The sequence below is a fragment of the Lagopus leucura genome, unplaced genomic scaffold (assembly GCF_019238085.1).
Source record: "Lagopus leucura isolate 7727_CA_CO unplaced genomic scaffold, USGS_WTPT01 Super-Scaffold_100001, whole genome shotgun sequence".
Lineage (NCBI taxonomy): Eukaryota > Metazoa > Chordata > Aves > Galliformes > Phasianidae > Lagopus > Lagopus leucura.
In genome coordinates this window covers 74974999-74990296 of record NW_024962262.1, presented here as the reverse complement: position 1 = coordinate 74990296, position 15298 = coordinate 74974999, and the positions used below count along the sequence as shown (strand labels likewise).

At 46.8% G+C, this 15298-nt stretch overlaps 1 long non-coding RNA gene across 1 annotated transcript; it reads right to left on the bottom strand.

Moving 5' to 3' along the window:
• Positions 1-10727: 10727 nt before the first annotated feature.
• Positions 10728-12167, bottom strand: LOC122177322. Its single transcript, XR_006178051.1, has 3 exons — positions 12107-12167; positions 11186-11315; positions 10728-10762 (listed from the first exon to the last, which is right to left on the bottom strand). It is a non-coding gene; the product is annotated as an uncharacterized LOC122177322 (long non-coding RNA).
• Positions 12168-15298: the final 3131 nt, after the last annotated feature.

The following is a 15298-nucleotide window of genomic DNA, read 5'->3' as shown; positions in this document are numbered from 1 at the left end:
CTCAGAAGCTGAGGCTTAAACCAAGCCATTAAAGTCAAATACTATCACAGTAAAGTGCTCAGCAGTAGAATATGAGAAGTTTCCTTTTTTTTCCCCCTCTGATTTGTAACTATGCTTTAGGACGGCCATGGGACCACGGGGTATCTGATGCTGGTTTCTCTCTCATGGAGATGCTCCCACCTTGGTCAGCAACCCAACACCAGCATGCTTTCTATCAGTGTGAGTGTCCACTGCACAGCTGTTTTCTCTTCTCAAGCCCGGTGCCTGGCCCAGCTCAAACTCATGTTTTCAGTCACACCAGATGCAGCATCAGGTGGCTCCTCCAGTGACAAAGCTGGCAGTTTCTTCTGTCACACAAGGCCTCCTTTCCTTGTGACCTGGAAACTGTGTTGATCTCATTACTCAGAAATTTGAAAGCTAGGAGGACATCTCCTTTCCAGTGTTACAAAGGGTAGCAGCATAGAGAAGATAGGCTCTCGCCATGAGCATTGCACGCTATCGCAGTTCTCCATCATCTGCCTTGCTTCAGTAGGGAACTGCTGCTGCCTAGGAAGCCAGGGAAACAACAATTCCATAAAGCCACAACAGAGATGCAAAACTGAGCAACAGCAACAACACACGCCGAAGATGTGTCCTGCTATTTCTGCACAAACGTCTTCTAAAAGGAAAAAGGAAAGAACAACCTGCTGCTTAAAATAATTCTTCAGAGGCTACATCAAATCCATCAATTCTTTGCTAAAAGGAAACATCCTGAATGAAGGAGAGGTCCCAGAGAGAAAACAAATAAACTCATCCCGCAACTGCATACCATTTACTCAAGGCCACTGTGATGAATGCATGCAAGCCAGTCTTCACTCAGTGCTTCCCCTATGCTTCTAAACATCCAACCCTTCTGCTCCTAACACTGAATAAAATAAATAAATAAAAAGAAGTGCTCCGTGCATGAGTAACTCCGGATGTAAATATTAACTACTATTCTCATTGCTCATGATGGGGGTCATCCACAGTGCAGAGCCATTCAGACCAGCAAGGGCAGTGAGAACGAGCCCCGGCCACGCTCCTTTCCTACCTCCGCTCCCAAGCGTTGGTTTGCATTACAGCACGCATGGCACTTACAGCAGCACAATTAAAGCAAGCCCAAACAATCCTATTATGGCGAGGCTGGCTAGCTTCATACAGATAAGCTTAAATTCATACTTAATTAGCTGCTTTAAGAATGCTCAACAGCCTCTTTCCAAGACACAGAACTGATGCGACCACCGGATGCACTGCCAACAAATGGCAGGAAAAACAAAAGCCATTCCTGCTGTGGACAAAGCCTTGAGCACTACAAGAGCCTGTCTGGAACAGCACCCCCCAGCCACAGGGCCACACGAGGGCTGCAGGCCAGGCAAAGGCTGCACTAGGCTTTCCAGGCACTGACCTGGAACAGAAACATCACAGATATCAGCTGCCACTAATACTTGTGTGCGTTAAATATGACAGAGGGGCTACTTTGTGCACTGCTCTTAATCACGCGGGGCCCTCAGGCCACGAGCTTAACCCAGCTCTTACACAAACAAGCATGGAGAGCATGCCACGCTACATCCAGCTCCACAAACAGCCAAAGAAGCCACTTGACCAAAGCGGCAGCAGGTTTACTTCAGGCCTTTGGAGTGCAAGCAGGTATTACAACCTGAGCACAAACAGAGCCTGAAGTGGCAGCAGCCTCTGATAACAAGAGATTAAAACAGACCCAAACAGCAGAACAAACCTTGGAGGAATTTAAAGTAAGGAACCCAGGATCTGAGCACCACTTTGATGCCATTACAGCTTCAGCTATGCAGATGATGGAAAGGTACTAGAGCCCGAATTCTCGTACAGATTTCTGAAAGCTTTACCTTACTCTTTTAAAAGTTACACCAAAATTCCCCCTTTTGCATTTCAGTGATTTATCTACAGCAGAGGCTACTTCTGCACAAAGTCTGCTCGCCAATGCCCCTGCACCGCAGGATGGCTGTAAATGAAACAGGAATGGGACACCCAACATTTTAACATCAACTAGGAGAAACGTTATTTGAGATATAGAAAACATCAGCACGGGTTAACAAAAGAGAAAATGATTCAATAGCTTCAAAAGCTTAGAAAGGCAGAACTGCTCTGCCAAGGAAAGAATTTTAAAGGAAACCACCTTCTGATGAGTGACACTGCTGCATCTAACCTGAAAGACAAGATTGAGGGTTTGCTGGCCAGTGGGTGGAACTCCATTGATATCACATGTCCTGCCTGCTCACACGAAGCCAGGGCTTGTTTTATGGCACTGCACACCATGACTTCAGCCTGCAGCTTGTACTGCCCAGGAACAGTATGCCCCCAGTGAAGCATTAAGGTCTATGGACTCAGTCAAACCTTCCATCTCAATATACCACTGAGTCGCAACAGCAATCGAACCAGTCTTGAGATATGTAATAGTGCATGCAAGAAATATGCTCCATTTGCTCTGGGAAACAGAGCAAATCCTGGCACTCCCTAATTCTTTCAGAAATGTGGTCACAGTCTCAAGAAAGAGAGGTGATTCCTGTGGCAATTAGCTTTCAGCACTTGGCAGGAGAAGGGAGAAAATTCAATCCACTTAAACGAGGATCCAAAGATTGAGAGGGAAGGGAAGGTGCACCAAGAATCTCTGGAAGCAAAGCAATTAACAGATGGGGTGCAGTCAGGAGGGAAGGGAGCACCTCCTGCTAAAACAAGACAGGCAAGTATTTAATGGGCAGATACTGCTACAGATGTGAGATTTATTTACTTGCCACAGTCAATTGGAGAGAAGGGAAAAAACAAATAAACCAACAACCCACATGCATCCCTCTCCTTTGCGGCACTTATGGCGTCTTTTGCATGGCTTGTGACACCATCAAGCAAAGGGAAAGCCCAAAGCATCCTGCAAACAGAAAGAAGAAAAGCTGGTCTTTCATGGGATAAAAGGAGAAGGCAGAGTATCTGCTCCAAAGTACAAACGGGTTCAGGCACCTTCTCTTGAAAGATAAAGGCTGTTTCACGTATAATTCCTCCCACCATCTCAAGGCAGCTTTAAAGTACTCGGGGGAAGGAAGGAAGCATGCGTCAAGAGAAGATTGTGCATTTGCATCAGACACTTTGATGGCATAAACACTTCTGCATACCCACATTTATTAAAGTGATGATAATGGCTGCCACACACGAGTGCAAGCAGACTGCAGGCTCTGCCAGGCATGGCGTTCTGCCTGTGACACAAACAGCTGCCTCATCTCCTCCACACAGCTCAGGCTCACCAACATCACTCTTCTCGTTTCTCTTTTGCCAAAACTGCACAATTCAGCTATCAGACTTCTCTCACTAACTCCAACAGACTTCAGACCTAGTCCTCTCCTGCTGCAGTTTCAGCTCAAAGCAATTTTTGGCACAGCTCTCAAAATGTAGCACTTTCAACACCAAGGCAGAACCAACAGCAGAGAGCAAGAAAACAACCGAGTGATGTGAAAAGTGATGCTCAGCACCACAGATCAGATAACAAACATGCCAGTACTGGAAGAAAAACAATCCAATTTCCAACACAGCAACCATCCCTACGTAACTTTCAAAAATGCTACGCAATTTGTACTGCTTTGTTGAACACCCTTGAAAAGTACACAAAATAGCTTCTACTTGAGAGAAGGTACATATGCTTTGAATAAGACAGCCACCAGCCCTAATGAGAGACTTTGTCTGTCGCAGACATCATGTTGCATCTTTATTACTTCCATCATTTCTCCTCCTTATGCCAGCCCAGGATGCGCCCTCAGCAGCTGCAGCAGGTCTATTCAGCCAATTCTCAGCTGCAAGGATGCTATGTGTACAAACAGGGTCGCATAATGCAGATGCCTTCAGAAGACACCCACCCAGCAAGAATGCTGACAGTCTCCCCGTGTCTGCAGCTGGAAGCTGAGAAAACACTTTGACGAGCCTTCCCCAGTCGAGAGAGGAACTGACACACAGTATGAGGCTTTCCAGCTCCAAAACCTGAGGTTATGTGGCCCAGGAGACAGCAGAATCAATAGGTCCCTCTCGCCAGTGGTAGTCTGCGTGCGTGTACACACAGCACCAAACCTGGGCTTGAGGAGCTGCTGCTCTTTGGGTTTACAGCCTCAAGCAGAAGAATCCCCAAGCCAGGACATTTGCATTTCTCTGCTGCTCCCTCACGTGCTTGCCAGGAGGCACCATGGATGAGCTCTTCTCTTGCATCCATCGCAGGAGCGATCTCCTTGCAGACCACAGCTTGGCTGTTCACTGACCCTACAGACCTTCAGCATTTGCAGCAGGCAGCTCTCCAGAGGCACTTGGTGCACGGACATTCCCACTGCACATGACGATTCCCATCGGGGTGCCCTCACTCACCCCAGGGAATTTGGTGAGGATTTCAGCTGCCTTGGATCCTGAGGGATCTCAGCCAGTAGCAAAACTCTGCTCTTGGTACTGTTGTCAGCCCCTGCAGCACACCAACAGGGCATAAATCATTCTAGAAATAAGAGACCTTTTCTGTTTATGGCATTTTATGGTACAGTACACCAATGTCACTGCTTCTGTGGTTTTTTCCTCCCACTCCAAGGTGAAGCACACAAGCTGGGTGACACTCAAGCCCTTCCAGTAGCACGGGGTGGGGAACAGAGCATCCTAAAGCACAGTCACTCGTCCTATCTTCCCATATTTCAAGGAGCTCTGCAGAAGTTAGGAACTTGCTTGATAGCTGACAGCTTTGTTTTTAAGAACAATGTGCAGTCATCTTTTCAACTGCTCCCACTTCAGGGCAAAACAAGCAACAGACAAAGTGCTGACAAAAAAAAGTCATTAAACTTGTAGGACTGCTCCATTTGAATGGAACAATCCTAGACAAAGAGAAGGAAGATATTATCCAGACAAGCCCATATTTCATGTCTGAGCTAACAGTCCAGATTAAGAAAATGAACTAGAGGGGCCAGGGCCAGAATGGCAGCAGAAACCTGGCTGCTCAGCAGTGAACAGGCAAATGCACAAATCTCGTCGGTGTTTCAGGTGCCCAGCAGCAGGAAGAGCACTTGCTGAGGCCAGGCTGGATGGGGCCCTGGGCAGCCCAACTGAATGTCTGATCTGCTGGGTGGCAGCCCTGTCCGCAGCAGGGGGCTGCAACTAGATGATCTCTGAGGTCTCTTTCAACCTCAGCCATTCTGTGATTCTAAGATTTTATGACTTGCTTTTCCATCCAGCAGTGGTCTGTACTTATCTGACACAGCAGCCCCACACAGACCTGTGGGGAACCCAGGAGGAGAGGAGGAGCCCCCAGTGTGTGGGGTTCTTACAGCCACATTCCTCCACTCCAGGAGGCTTCATGGCATTAACAGCTTAATTCTTTTAAAAGGAAAGAAAACTAAAAGGCAGTAGAAATCAGATGGGAACAGATGGAGAAGTAGATGGGGCTGGAGCAGGGGCTAAGGGAAGCTCTCTCCCCACCAGAAAAACACAGACAGCTTATCTGTCATAGCCCAGAGAGTCTCCTCTGAGAGAAAGAAGGGGGTAAATGTCTTTTTGGCGCTTACTTAAAGAACAAGTTCACATGTCACCTCTTCCACATGGCTCCTTGCTCTCCCCTGTCTGTCCCTCCCCCACCACCAAGGCAGTGGGTAAGAACTCAAGCCAGATCCCAGCCCACAACATGAAGGAAAGGTGAGGGAAGGTTCTCCCATTACGTCAGTTGCTGGGCATTCAGTCTGCCTTGGAGGCAAGACATGCACAAGCCTCAAAACTGTTCTTTTCCTAGTCTAAGAAGAGAGAAGGGCATTTATCAGGATGAAAATATAAAGAGCAGAGATGTGTTTTTTTTATTTTATTAATTTACTGTTGAGGACAAACAGGCAAGGAAAAAGGTCTAAACCCAGACACGAATCATAGGGGCCAGCACCAGCATAACTCTGACCACCTAGGCCCCTCGAGGGGCCTACATCAGGTACACCCCCTCCTCATACAGTCTCAAAGGTACATCTCCAAATAAGCATCTCCCTCTTCCTCCCCACACCAGGCCGACTTATGGTCTTTCAGTGCACAGAAACAGAAAAGATACTGAGTTTCCTCGGTAAACCACCTCGGTGTACCTTTGAAGTCATAACATTCCATAAACACGTAGCAGTTGTTTTTTTGTTTTTTTTCCCTGCCTAGCTGCTTCCCATAAGCTTAGAGCATCCAGAAATGCTCATGTTAACCACAAATGGCCCAAGCAAGCTGAAGTGAGCAATGCAAGTAGCGAGCCCAAGTGCCTCACAGTCACATGCCCCAGCAACTGCCTGCAGAAAGCTGTGCACAGCCCTCTGCAGCTACACCGGGCCTTTAACACAGCAATTAATTCACCCCTGTTCCAAGGCACAAAAAAAAGTTGCACCCACAATGTGGACATGGTCAGCAATGCCACTGTTTTTTTCTCCCTGGGCCTTTTCCCAGCCTAACACGAGCCCTGCACATGACCTACACCTGTATGTATGTATGATGTGTAGCAGTAAGCTGCCAGATTTCAAGTTCACGTTCTCTGGAGAGAACTGCATACAGTCATCACAAAAAGTGGTGCAGCCCATCAGAAATTAAGTAAGAGGGGAATAACAGCACTTGGGTACTGCTGTACCTGGAGGATGCAGTCTCCTGTGCCCTGGAACGCACTCACAAGGACATGAAATCCCTTACACCACACTATTCAGCACAAGGCCCCTGTCCTTCTCCTTGTATGGCAAGCCACCAGAAACCCCATATGAATTTCTAAGCATCATCATAATACACTAAAAAAAGAATGGAAAAAAAAAAACAACAATAACATTTCCCAGGAATCCTAAAAATGCATCACATGCCCCAACCACAAACTACTACAAAGCAGCTGCAGCTGTTTAAGGAAAACACCTCTATTTGTGCAATAGGTTGAAACAGTGAAGCCCAAAGTAGCAGCAAGGCAAACCTTTTCTTGTGATGAAGCCACAATTCTTTCTTTGACTCTGGTATGCTGGAGATGGATAGAGGCAGCCAGACAGCACCTGAGCAAGGCTCATCTTGGCTAGCTACTGGTTAGGCAGATCAGAGCCATGGACTGACCAGAAGCCCACAGCCACCATGAACAGCAGTAGGGGCAAGCAAAGCACTGGGCTTGTTCAGCCTGGAGAAGGCTCTGGGTAGAGCATATTGTGGCCTCCCGGTACTTACCAGAGCTTATATACAGGAGAGAGATGGTATGACAGCAATAGGACACGGGGAAATGACTTTAAACTAAAAGAGGAGAGATTTAGCTTAGATGATAGTGGGAATTTTTTCACTGAGAGGGCAGTGATGTGCTGACACAGCTGCCCATAGAAGCTGTGCTGCCCCATCCCTAGAGGCACTCAAAGCCAGGTTAGATGGGGCTCTGGGCAGCCTGAGCTGGTGGGGGCAGCCCTGCCCACAGCAGGGATTGGATCATTGATCTCCCTTCCAACCCAAACCATTCTGTGATTCTATAAACACCTGTGTCACCCAGTTCTCTCCAGAATGCACGACTGCAACTCTCCGCCACCAGCAGCCGTGAAATACGAGTCGAAAGCTGAACTGTTTTCATTTGCAAAGCATGGATGGCAGTGTGAATTGCCAGTAGACAATTCTCTGCAGCACAACACAGCACATCCCTACTCTCACAGCCCCCTTTCAGAAAGGATGAGTGCCTTGTGTCTACACACATTAGGAGGGTTCCAGATGAATAACTGCAATCAATCCATTACTTAATCTCCTAATCATTTCTGGGCAAGCAACATTCCTGTACATTTGTTAATAACACATCTATTCTCACGCCCTCCTCCTTACAAAAGTTTAACCAAGAAAAATAAACTGAAAAATGCTCAGGTAGCATCAATTACCTTATTTAAAGCTGCAAGGAAGAAGGACACACTGCCGAGGCCCCATCTGCCAAAGCTATTTGCCACTGTGGGCTCAGGCTGAGGTTTGCACCAGCAAGCTGTCCCAGCAGACAGCAGTAAAGATGGGAATCTAGGCAGTAATCGAGACACTTCAACTCTATGTCTCACTTAATAGGTTTGAGAAAGACCTTTAACACCGATTTCTTTTTTAGTTTATTAACAGGGCGAAGAATATTCCAGCGTGACAAGCCCTGAAGCAAAAATTACAAACCTATAATTTGAGCTTGGTAGCAGTTGGTATAATTGACATCCTAGCCACAATGAGAGGTCCCCAACTTTATCAACAATGATTACTCACTGGATGCACAAAACAGCTTTGTTCTAAACTGGAAGCCACAACTGCAGGCAGCAGTAATTGCTACCAAAGGCAAAATACATAAAGAAAAATCTTACTGTAGCCAAGTGCTCTCCAAAGGGAAATAAAAGAATGGACACAACAGTCCTACCATCTTCACTGACATCTTTAAAAGTAAGCAAGCAAACAAAAATAGAAAACAAGACTACATACCCCATAGGAGGAGCTAATATAGAAAGGGCATCCCAAAGAGGCAGTTGTTAACTATTCTGGGCTTAATGCACGCTTAATGAAACGCTCTGTCCATTAGTTATTGAACTCCCATTGGCAGTTTGAGGGAAAGCTACACACAGAAAAGATGAAATGCAATCAATTTATCTTAAAATTGCATACATTTCCATGCTAATCCTCAGCTCCTTCTTCCCAGCTGATATTAAACAGCAGATCCATTAATACTAAATGCTCACCTTTTTTACAGAACTACGTACCTAAGCAAGCCTCAAAGAAAAAAAAAAAAGGATATTTGTACAAAGCAATTTACTTGTCTGGTCTTTTTATATTCATTTAGCTCTGCGCTTAATTATTTTGGCAGGTAACTGTGTCAGCTCAAGTTACCTCAGTCACTACCCTTTACAAAATGAGAGCATGAAGCAATCACGTTTTTACAACTGCACGGCCTCAAGCAACAGAACAAACCAAGTTTTCTGAATCACGAGGCGAAATCCCAATCCCACTGACTTCATTAACTAGCAGTCCTGCCATTAAATTAATCCAACTCGTATGACTTTCCCAGGAGACAACAATGGCCAAGTGAGGAAACGTATTTTGTCAGTAACAAGTCTGGTAGGATTTAGGTGCAGTTTTTCAGCAATGCAATACGTACACTTAGCATGTGGACGTGTGCAATTTTAACACTCACCATACAGAGAGCATCCAGTGAACAGAAGCTCCTTTTGTCATCCTCTGCTGTAGGAGTGCAACAGGTTTTCTCACCGTCACATGCCAAATTTTCAGAAAAGGTTTTCCTTCCCACACCCCATACATTACACTTCAGCATCCCCCCTCTCCCAGCAACAGCCTCACCTCAAAATACTTCCCTAGCAGCCCACTTCCTGCATGGTTTTGCACTTTGCTTTTTGCCTCTCTCACCTATCTTGCCTAATTGTTCAGGGAATCCGAGTTGCTTCAGGAAGATGCTTCACCTGTTCTTGCTCTCTGTCACACAGCTTGGCTGCTGACAGCGCTCCACCTCGCTGCCCAGCAGATCCTAAATCCTTCCCATCAAAAGCCAGTCCCCCTCCCCCCAATAGCATGATAGCAAAAGTACATGATACAAAGGGAAAAATAAAGCCAGCTGTATCCATGGTTTGGAGGTTTGGTTTATTCAAGGAGAGGCTGATTTTTGTTTGTTAGTGGATACCAGTTCTAAAACTGGCTCTGAAATGGTGTCAGCCAGCTGTGCTACCCAAACACTAGAGCAGGTCCACGATGAAGGAACAAGCAACACATAAAGGCCTCACGTGAGTTACGTAGATGTGGATAAAAACAGACAGGGCATGAATTAAGCCTTTAAAATAACAATTTCAAAGAGCACCAATGCTCTCCAGAAACTCAGTATGCAGTACTCCACAGGCTCTGTGATACACTGTCGATAAGCACAAAACAAAATGATTTGAGGAGCTAATGCAACACATCTAATGAGCTGCTGGCCTGGTGTATGGAGGGACAGCCCCACTGCATGGGGTCACTAGGGGACTGCGCCCACCCCACACTGAGCCAGCAGATAGCAGGCACACAGTTTGCTTTGGAAGAAGAAAGGGAACCAAGTGTGACGGATTAAGGCAAGAAGTGATTCAAAACAACAAAGATGCTGCTGCTATAACGGATGGGTCTGACAGCCAAGCAGGACCTGCATCTGAGCAGGAACTGCTCACGTGTGCTGAAAACCCGGTGCCTGGCAGCACATCACTCATCAGAGGGTGGAGAGCCAGACACAAGGCTGACGTGATTGCAAATCCAGAGGGTCCAGGTGGGCTGCTGTACAAAACACTGAAAAAAGCAAAAGATCTCTCCTAACAGCACTGCACATTTTCTCCCTGTTTTTCCTCTATGTGTAAAGAGGGGTGAGATAAAGAAGATCAAGGTATTCGTGTTCTGGCTGACTAACACTGATAAAGCAGCACGTCATGGACAAAGCACTAGGCCACAGTTTTCTGGCATGAGGTCTTAAATCTTCAGATGTTTTCAGTGAGAGATGTTTTCCAGCTGTGGTTCAGCTTTAGCCTAGAGATATGTAGTTGCTCTACAAAGGTAGTTCCTAAGAGTACTTCTACAACAAAGGGAGAGGAAGCTCCAGCCATCCCACAGTGCTAGCACCAGCCAGGCTGAGATGAAACAGCAGAGCACAGACTGATGGGGGTGCAGGATGAGACGGGGTCCCTTATTTGGGTAAAAGACTCCTTTCCTTTGGCAGTTGGGTTGCAGCTCTCCCAAGTAGGCTGTGGAGCATGCATGGCTTTACCTGGGGAGAGCAGAAGAGCAGCTCCTCTTTGAAAACACGTTTTGAAATGAAAAGAGAAGTGCATTTTCCCATAAAGCAGGAAATACTGCTGCAGGCCCTCCATCCTCCCCATCAATAAGGCCAGGCTGGATGTGGCTCTGGGCAGCCTGGTCTACTGGTTGGCAGCCCTGCACATTGCAGGGGAGTTGAATCTAGATGATCATTGTGCTCCTTCTCAACCCAGGCCATTCAATGATTCTATGAAATCTGCCCCCACCAACAAAAGGGGCAGCCATAAGGCACACCCCAAACCCTCTCTGCATCCAGGTCTTTGCCATCATTCTGCAAAGGAGAGGACAGCCTTGCCCTTCAGAAACGCACACCCTTTACCTCTGCAAAGTAGCCATCAATAAGCCCCTGACTGCCTCAAGAGACGTCACTTACGATGAGGAGGGAGGCAGAAGTACACTGGCAGCATCCAGGACGTGATAGCAATAATTTTAAAGTGATGCTTGATGCTTCTGTGATGGAGCTATTTTCAGGTGCTTTGCATCTTCTTCAGAAAAGTCAGTCTCTGAATAAGAAAAAAAAAAATAGAGTCGTGACTGTTCTGAGCTCAGATGCATGCATGTAATCAGTTCAGGTGTTTAAATGATTTATCCACGAGGAAAAAAAATGTTTCTAATCTTAGGAACAAAGCATGTGAAAGGGAAAAAGCGATTAAACATAAAGACATGCTGAATAATGCAAAGCCATACAGTTCTCTGATGCAGAAGGCAACTGTGGCCAAATGTTTCTCAAAAAATCTTTTAAACACAACGTGTTCCAAATATGCATATTATTGCAGTGTAGACTGCAAAATTCAAAATACAGAAAATTGCTGTTATGTTTCCCAACCTTAAGGCAAAACAATTGTTTTTAGAGAAGCTTACTAGGCTTACATGAGAACGAGTGCCATCCCACATTCTGGAACAGGCCATCTCCCCTCATCATTTATCTGCAGACATAACCCCTTGCCTTTCTTCTTCCATCTTGCCTTTCTCCTCCTCCGTGCCACTTTTTGTGGCCAAAGAATCATATCATAGAATGGTTTGGATCAGAAGGTGACTCGAAGCCCACCCAGCCCCAACCCCTGCCATGGGCAGGGCTGCCCCCCACCAGCTCAGCTGCCCAGGGCCCCATCCAACCTGGCCTTGAGTGCCTCCAGGGATGGGGCACCACAGCTTCTCTGGGCAGCTGTACCAGTGCCTCACTGCCCTCCAAGGAAAGAACTTCTCCCTAATAGCTAACCAGGTCAGCCCTCAGGCACACAGCCCCATCCCTCCAGTGCCTGCACCTCTCAGGCAAGAAGTTCTTAATACAAACCTGCTGTAATGTTAATGGATTGGGGATTTTGTGCCAGCTTGCAGATGCCCAGTTGCTCTGAAGACTTGGCTTTAGCCACTGAAATTAATAGAGAAGGTCAAAAAAGAGGTGTGTTCATATTGTGCACTGGAGAAAAATAGAACTACATGCCCTGCTGCAAAGATAGATGCACCTTCACAGTGCAGAAGCCCAGCACACGCACCTTTATTTAGCAAGGCTTAGACAATTAAGCTGATAGCATGGCATGCACTGGTAGCTTCTGAGCTTCCAAGAAAATTGGAGTTTTTATTCCAGCAAAAAATCTAGTTCTTCTCCCACTTTGTTGTCAGCTCTCTCTGCTTTCCCACCCAGCACTGCTTGCCATGGAGGTGGGATACAGCTACAGAGGACAGCCTGCTCCTCTGCACACCATCCAAAATCCTTCCTCGTATCTCGAAGGCTGGGCTGACTACAGAGAAAACAAAATCTCCACCTTTGTAAAGGAGACTCAGTTAGAAGTTCAAGGTATTTCAATTTACTTCAAGCACTTACCAGCTGCCTTTTCAATCATTTTGTTTCTATAATCTGGGCAGCATACCAAAGACCACAAAGGTTTGGGCTTAAATTTCATTTAAAAACCATCTCGCAGGAGAGGAATCGTTCCTCCATTTTATTAAGCAAAAGCCATAGGCTGCTGACAATGCTATTACGGGCGGCAACATCAATGGAACATTCATATATATATTTATATACATAAAGTAAATAAAGAAAAACATTAGGCTGGAAGGTTACTAACAGTAATAGAAAGGGAGACCCTGGAGACCTTCTGTTTGCAATTCCTTTTAGCTCAAGCCAACACTTAAAGCCTCCTGTCTCAGATTCCCAGGCAACCTGCAAACCATTTTACAGCATCATTGCACAAACCAATCCCACTATCCAGTAGAGCAATTTATAAGGGAACAACATTCCCATTACTTAGAAAATTCTTCACAGAGCAAGGAGAAAGCCCACGATGCAGATGCATCAACTTCTTCTGAAAGTAACGCTGGCTCAAATTGAGTTATAATGGGAAAGTGACCTGTTTTGACGCTGAAGGTCTTTGGCATTACTGCTCAGAGCAAAACCATCTGTGAAACTGCAAGAGAGACCCAGTTTTGCATGGAGCAGCAGCCAAAGAGATAATAAATATATTAAACAGCCTCCGGCACCGCAGTCTGCCCAACTGCTCCCAGACACGGGGGGGATCCTGGGTCCCCAGCCCTCGTAGGAGCAGTTCTCCAGCCATAACAACCCTTCATTTCACATCTGCTTTCAGCCTACATCAGCCCTTTTACTCCTTGCCCAATTGCACTTTTGTCATTAGCTCTGGTTGTAGATACAGATGAGATAACACTTCCATTCCACTTCTTTTTTTCTTTAACTAAAGTGCCTTATGCTGTAACTCTAAAGGTAATTACTACTTCAGGGGCTGAAATTTCCCATTCTCACCGCAGAAGTACATGTCTGAAGAAGATCTGCTTGGTCATTTAAGGTTTTTACATGTATTCTCAGATAAGCCTAGCTGCATTTCTAACAGTAGCTAAAAAATACAGAATTTAAGAAGGGAAAATTTGATATGATGCTTCATGTTTTAATCAACAGCCTTCCAAGATGTAAACCTTCGGTTGCTCTGGAAACAGTAACTTAGACACAACCACGTCTATACATCAACCCCCTGGCTATAAGTGAAAACACCTCAGCAACACCACAGCGCTTGGGTGACAAAGACTTAACAGCAAGCATTGTGTCCTAATGTTCACCTGAGAAGGCTGCATCCCACAGAAGAGCTCAGGGGTAGCATGGACCTACCATCCTAATCGTGTCTCATCAGATGAAGGAAATGGGAACACACATGTGTACTTGTAGGATGAGCCAGGGGTACAAATACAGGAGTTCTGCTTGTATTTGTACTGTGCCAGTCACACCTGAGCTGGAAGCAAGGGCTCCTACTGAAAGGAAGGCTCAGAAGAACACAAACGCAGAGGATGAGCAGGATGGGGCTGGGGCACAGTGCTTTCAGCTGCCAGAGCTGGGAATGCAGCAAGAAGGAAGCTCCAAAGAAGAGCAGGAGGAAGCGCCAGGTGCTCGTCGAAGAGGGTTTGACACAGCACAACAAGAGAAGCCAGATTAAGAAAACACCCCCGGGGGGGGGGGGGGGCAAATAAATAAATAAAGAAGGAAAATATTGCATACGTAGACAACGGCCTGAGTGCCGGTTGCTGTGGAAACCGTAACTTTGAATTCTGTGGCTAAAATCTCTAGCATTTCTATTTATACCACACAGCTCACTACAGCACGAGAACTTTGTATGAGGCACAGACAGCACTGGTATCTAACAGGTTCTGCTGGTACTCCAGTGAGAACCGTACTACAGCTATGGTCCCATCCACCAATGCATCACAAGGTCTTCCCAACATTCCCAGGCACAGAACAATCACACAACCCCCTCCATTAAGGTCCATCCTCTCCCAAGCAAGGCCGGGTCCATCACCAGGGGAGATGCTGAGTTGGACTTGCACAAACCTGGCCAAAAAGGCCATTTAAAAGAGCAGCACGTCCTGTTTCTTTTAAGGCAAATGGCAGTCAAACTTGCTTCAGTTTATGATTCAGTTTCAGAGAGACAGCTCTCAAAGCCAATTATCCTTAAAGATGATGAGTGCTGTATTTGTTTAGAGGCTCCAAAATACGAGTTGGCCATTAAAGCAAGAACACCGTGACAAAGAGGTTACCAATAAAGCGCTTGTTGGGGAGAACCCCCTCTCTAAACGTTTCCTTTCCGCATCACACCGTACAAAGAGTGCGAGACCACGGGCTGGGAGGGATGGAGCCATCCGTGCCCCCCTTGAGCCACATCTTACCCCGAGCAGCACAGCATCGCAGCGTGCCACGGCCGCCACGGCACACGCGCAAAGCCAACAACGGCTCGGTTGCCGAGGTTCCTTCCAGCCCGAGCCGTATAGCGGCGCTTCCCGCAGCCCGCGCACGGAGCAACCCCGGCCAAAGCGCTCGAGGTTTACGAGGAGAGCCGATGCAAAGGCTGAGCGAAAAGCCGCGGCGCTTCCCAAGGTCACCCGGACCCCCAGCCCCGCGGGACCGTCCCACGAGGCGCAGCGTGACCCGCTGTGCCCTACGGGGGGCTGCCGGGGGGGAAGGTGCCCCGCACGCCCTTGTCCC